This window comes from Macrotis lagotis, chromosome 6 (assembly GCF_037893015.1).
Source record: "Macrotis lagotis isolate mMagLag1 chromosome 6, bilby.v1.9.chrom.fasta, whole genome shotgun sequence".
Classification (NCBI taxonomy): domain Eukaryota; kingdom Metazoa; phylum Chordata; class Mammalia; order Peramelemorphia; family Peramelidae; genus Macrotis; species Macrotis lagotis.
This window is the reverse complement of record NC_133663.1, coordinates 207,993,161-207,999,754: the sequence shown is the minus strand read 5'-3', so window position 1 is coordinate 207,999,754 and position 6,594 is coordinate 207,993,161.

Below are 6,594 nucleotides of genomic sequence, written 5' to 3'. Positions count from 1 at the left end.
AACCATTGTCTAATTGTTTCATTCCGTTCTTAGAGACACCCATTAGGGTAAAATTTGCCTCCTCATATTGGGATCTCTTCCTTGTCACCTGAATTTTAGAAATTTGTTTATAGAAATTTTGGGTAGTTGAACTCTTCCTTCAGTACAATTACTTTCTTTATAATCTAGTTTGAGGGATATACCTAGGTAATCTTTCTCTTTTATTCTTTTTAGTTTAAAGCCTTTGAAATTAGATTTACAAGACATCAAATACATTCTTACCAGTCTTTGTTAGATGTAAACCATCTCTGTACAGGAAACTCATCCCTATATTTTAAAGTCTAGTAAAAAAGTTCAAATCTGCTAAGGCAATAATTGTAAAGCACATAGCCCAGTGTGTAGGTATGTAATTAAATATTTATTATCTACTCTCCCCCACCCCTGCCTCTCCCTGCAATTCTTAATCACTAACTACCATTCACTTCTTTAATCAGTTTTTCTCTTCAATATCCTTGCTTCAGTTGGGAAATACAACCCGTTTCTCTCGTGACTTCAGACTTTCTACCCAAGACTTTATCATGTGTGCTCATATACTCAACAGGCATTATTTTGGTAAGTTTTGGGAAATTGCTGTAATATCTGGAATATATGCCCTGGAAAAACAGACCTTATTAATTATCTTCAACAAATAGCTGTTTCAGTACCTTTTAGCAGGGAACTAACAAGTCTTTCCTTGTCTACCTTTGACTCAGTCATTTTTCAGTTGATAGTTTCGTATTTGACAAGCAGCTGCTTCCCCTTAAAGGTTTCAGCTCTTTCCTCTCCAGGAAGAAACTCAATTTATTTTTAGACTCTCATTCTACAATTCTCCTTTTTTCCCTCTAACATTTCTCTCAAAGCTCCTGGCAAACATCAAATCTGCCTTACTCTATTTCAGATCCCTTTCCCACCTCAACTTCCAACTTGCCGTGCTTTTGTTTCCATTAAGAACAATCTAGACTGTGGGAAATCATTTTTTGAGTCCTTTAATCTTCAGAAAAGATTTCGGCCCATTTTTAGATTGCTGATGACAGCCAATTGACTGATGGAAATTCAAATGTCATTTATTAGACACAACTCACTGCTCATTCCTCTTCAGTTTTAAGATTGAGATTTTCAGAATTCTTTTTGAAGTTCTGCAAAAGTATTTATATCTCTTAATAGTGACCATCCCACTCAAACATCTTTTCCCTAGTTTCAAATCTACATACACACACACATATCCTATTTATGTTGTTTCTTGAACATCTTCCTTGTTTTGTTTATTTGCCAAGCTCACCAATCAATTCTGTCAATTTACACTCCAGTAATTATTACTTTAAGACACTATTATGCCTTATTTGCCTTGAAAAGTATTTTCCCCCTTCTTTGTTGAATCTTCCTCTTCAGGTCCTATTCTTTAATCATCTTTGATCCCAAATCCTCATTAATTTTCTTTGTTTTATTCTTTCAACCTGGAAGTAGAATTTGTATTGCTATCTGGACCTAATAATTTTTCTTGCCAAGAAAAAATTACCTTATTAAGGATTTTACTATTCTTGATCATGGAAAGCACTGCCTATTTCAAACTGATATTTCACTTTCTAAATACCACCTCCAGTTTCCCCTAGGTAAAGAAAACATAAATACAAGGCAAAGAAAATACAAGGAGAGGCAATATGAATTATTGGAAGGGTTTGGAACAGGAATATCTAGATTAGAATTGCCTCTCTGGCACTGTGACCACAAACAAGCCACTTAACCTCTAAGAAAACCTTCAGTTTTTCTCTTTATATAAAATAGTGTAGAATATACCTGTCTTGCAGGTTTGTTATTAGAATTACTTGAGATGAATATTAATTGCATTGCAAATCTTCAAGCAACATGAATGTCAACCATACATCAAGTGCATTTGCAGAATTTAAATTGGAACTTTCATCCAAAACCAGATAGCCCAACCCATTCAAGTACACGAATTCTTTCTACCATGTATCTAGGGGTCATTTAACTTTTACTTGAAGCTGCTGGTAAGGGAATACACTTCTTCCTACATAACCTATTTCATTTTTGATAACTCATGTTTTAGAAGTTTTTCCCTACATTAACTATAAATTAGCCTATTTGCAACTTCTTCCCATTGATTATACTTCTTTTTTTTTTTCAATCAAAAGAACTATTCCCTTCCTATGTAACAGGCTGAAATACTTGAAGATAGCTCTCATGTCAACCACTTCCCCAACCAAGTTAAATAATATCATACTAAAAATAATACCAGTTCTCTCAACTAATTCCCATGAAATGGTCATTCTGGCAACACTTGGACTGGCAGCATTGGGGACTCTAGGAGTTGTATTTCTTCCCAACCTGGGGTTTTGCAACAGGAAGGTGGAGGTTTCCATTGCAGCAATGGCTTTTAAATCTCTGGAGAATATTGTAAAAATTGAGAATTGAAGGGAATAAGTGACAACCCAACCCAGCCATAGCATCAATGAATGACAGTGCTAATAAGAATACTTTCCAAGGGACTGATAGGAAGACTTAGAGAAGCTCAGATTCTATTTTTCCTTTCCCTGGTATACTATTCTGCTTATTTATGCCTATTCTAGTAGGAGAAACTGCTGAAAGAAGAGTAAATCTCTATTGTCTAATTCTTAATATATTTCATCAAGACATTCTTCTCTAAGTCAGAAACCTGTCAGTTTAGCAATGGTACAATCACAAATACGAATCAAATTTCCCAGTGTCCTTTATCAAGTCAGCAAAGCAAAAATATAGTCTGCTTTACATTCCCAAGGAGACAGTTTCAGGATCTGGGGGAAAGCAAGAAAGATAGAGGAAGTGGGATTTGAGTTAAATGTTGAAACAGATCAAAGAAACTAAGAGAAGTGAGGAGATGAAACACAGGCGTGGAGACAATTAGTGCAAAGAAACAGAAATAGACGTTTTAGAAACTGCAAGTAGACCAATACCATAGATAGATGAGAACAATGTAAAAGAAAACTGGAAAAGGTAGAAAGGGATCAGATTGTGAAGATCATTCAGTGTCAAACAAAGGAGTTTATATTTGATCCTAGATTTAATATGAAGTATTAAAATGAATCCTAGGTTGGGTTTATGATAGCTGTCTGGAAGAATACATTTTTACTGAGATTTTGCTAAGAGTGTGACTTCTTTTTGCTAAAATGGAACTACAATTTCTGTTCTTTTTTATATGTTATTTTATTTTTTCAATTACATACAAATATAGTTTTCAGTATTCATGTTTTTGTAAGATTTTGAATTCCACATTTTTCTCCCTCCCTCCCTTCCCTTTCCTTCTCCACAATAGTGAATACTCTGATATAGCTGATACATGTACACTCATGTTTAACATATTTCCATATTAGTCATATTTGAAAATTTTTATTGAAACAATAGACAATATATTTTGATTTGTCATTTTAGTGAGTGCTCTGCATTAGCTCAACTTTGTTTACTAAAACATTCAGTAAACCGACAGGAGGGGGTGCATAAAATCGCACCTTGGGCCACATGCCAGCCATGTTTTGGACAGCCTTGAACCACGATCATCATATCTCTGATATACTATCATCACATCTCACATCCTGTAAGTGTTTCAACAAATCAGGTAGTTCAGAGTGTTTGAATCATTTCTCTAGCCCTGACCTTAACTTTTGCATTGTCTCAATTCTTTGACTTTTCTTTCCAGTGTCCTTATAATGCTCCTATTTTTAATCACTGAGTCCATTACTAGAATCAGGAGACTCCTATGGATTCCTAGTTCAAAAGTATCTCAGTACTTTCCAAGCAAGTAAGTCAGTATTTAATCAATAACTAAAGAACTAGTCAGCCAGGTAATTTAACCAACAATACCATATGCAAATAAAAAAATTGTTAACTCCAAAGGCATCCTACTCTTATCTTAAATACATAGCTATATAAAACAATATTCACTTTGTCATCATCAAATAGAAAATGTTATTCATATGTAGGAGAGAAATGAGGTTATCAATGGAAACTGAATCTCAAGCTATTGTTTTAAATTCAATGACAAAATAAACATAAATGTAAAATAACATTCAGATCAAGCTCATTTAGAGATAAGAGATAAATAAAACATAACCATAAATAAAAGCATACTTCAAAATAAAATTCCTTATCAAAATTGATGGGCAAGGAAAAATCCAGCAAAAAAGATTTAAATTAAATATTCAATACTGTTTATATATATATATATATATATATATATATATATACATATATAGTTAACATAAGCTAATGTAATTATCCAACAAAAATTCATTATTCAATAATCTTTCCTAAAAGCATTTAATTTCTAAAGGCACTTTATATTCAAACTTTAATTTTTTAAAATGAAATGCAAAAACTAAAGATTACAATTCAGTTTCTTTTACTAACAACACAAGAAATTATTTTTGAGAAAATATAGTAGAGTAAAAATAAGCAACAGTGTTTAAACTCTCAAAGCAAGGTAAAGGGGAAAAAAAGTACTCTAAACTAGAGGCTTTTCACAATCCTAATTGTACTCTTTAAACATACTATAGCTTATTAATCCCTTCTTAAAATATGGAGTCCAGAACTGGACATACACTGAGATCAGGACCAAATGGTAATATGAGTTCACAATCCTAGACACTACCATGTGATACAGTTTAAGATTTCATTGATTATCAGCTACCATATCACTGAGTTTGCTGTTTACCTAAACTCCCAGGTTTTTTTTTTCGGACAAATCACTGCCTAGTCATTCACAATATCCTAAGCAAAAACTAAAAGGGACTACAATATTTAAATGGTTGAATGCATAAAATAATTCCTAGCTTACATTTACTTGATTCAATTCATCAATAATTTATTAAGCATTTTCCATGGGCCAGATACTTTGCTGGATATTTGAGATACAAAGACAAAAACAAAAGCACTCTTGTTCTGCTAGCTACTGAAATTTTGTATTTTCCACTTTACAAGGAATTTTCATTGAAGTTATTTCATTTTATCTAATAGTTTTGTGAAATAAGGAGGGCAGACAATATTATTCCCTTTTTGTAGTCAGGTTGTGACTTGCTCTAAATCACATAAATGGTAAACAGCAAAACTAAAAGTTAAATCTAGCTTATCAACTTTTGGTTTAGCATCCCTAAAGTCTTAGTGCTGGAGCTATACTGAGAATTTTTTTGTGTGTATTTTTGCAAGGCAGTGGGTTTAAATGACTTGCCCAAGGTTACACAGCTAGTAAGTATCAAATGTCTGAAGCTGGATTTGAATTCAGGTCCTCCTGAGTGAGTCCAGGGCCAGTGATTTAGCCACTGCATCACCTAGCTGCCACCCTGCACCCTGAGACTTTTGAGAGTCCCTCAAAAACAAATTCATATATATATATGGATAGATACACATATACAGATAAATATGGATAGAGATAGAGATATATAAATGTAGATATAGAGTTAGAGATATAGGGAATATCAGCATACTGAGCAGAAGTTATATATATTTGTATGGAGTGTCAGCATACGGAGTAGAGGCAATCCCATTGGCATAGAGGGCCAACCATGGGAAGAAAGGTTGGGGAGGGGTTGTTTAAAAAAAATCAGTGAAAAAATATTCATTAAATGCCTAGTATGTGTTAGACACTATGCTAAGTATTGAATACACAAAGGAAGGAAAATGTAGACCTGCTCCTAAGAAACTTTTAGTCTAAGGAAAAGAAAAATGAAAGAAAACTATCAAGTTATATTCCCCTGAGAATAATTACTTGTACTTTTAAGATTTGATCTATTAACATTGCCTTAAAAAAAGCATGAGACTATGGAGGGTTTGGTTTATTTAGTAAGCACTCTTAAATGACACTTCAGAAAATATATATTTAAATGTACATTTACACAAAGTAATGCAGGCAAACATAGTACACACATAAAAAGCAAAATGTTACTTTGTGGATTTATTTTTCATCACAGAGTGCCACTATTTCCAAGTTTCAAATAGTTCAATCCTGAAAATTAAATAAGTTATATTCAACTATGTACCTATGGGATGAAAGAAAAACAGTGGGCAGACCTAGCCCTTTCATTGCTAATAAAATTCAGTCTAACCTACTAATGCTGACGTTTTTATGAGAGGACACCATTTCACTTTCAGGAGATTAGAAGAACAGACTGAGTTTGTAATGGGAAGGGTTATAATGATAAACACATAACAGTGCTTGTGTATTCAAATGGACATATAGGATAAATGTAGTTAAATTTAGCTAAATAAGCATTAACCGCCCAAAAGTTTAATGTCTAGTAAAAATTACCATTGAAATTGTAAAGCAGAGTTTTTGCTATGAGTTCTTGAATGTTGTTATACTAATATTTTATGCCTCAATTATTGGTATTAATAGATAAAAATATTAACTTTTCCATCTTGGCTAATACAAAAATTCTAACACACATGAGAAAATTTAAAAAGCATAGCTGCTAATTGTCAAAACCAAATCTTTAAGGAAGTACAAAATTGTGATTCAAATAAACTGTAAGAACTGATAACAGAAATGTAACTGACACCCTAGTTAAAGAACTTTATTTTAATAACTCTTCC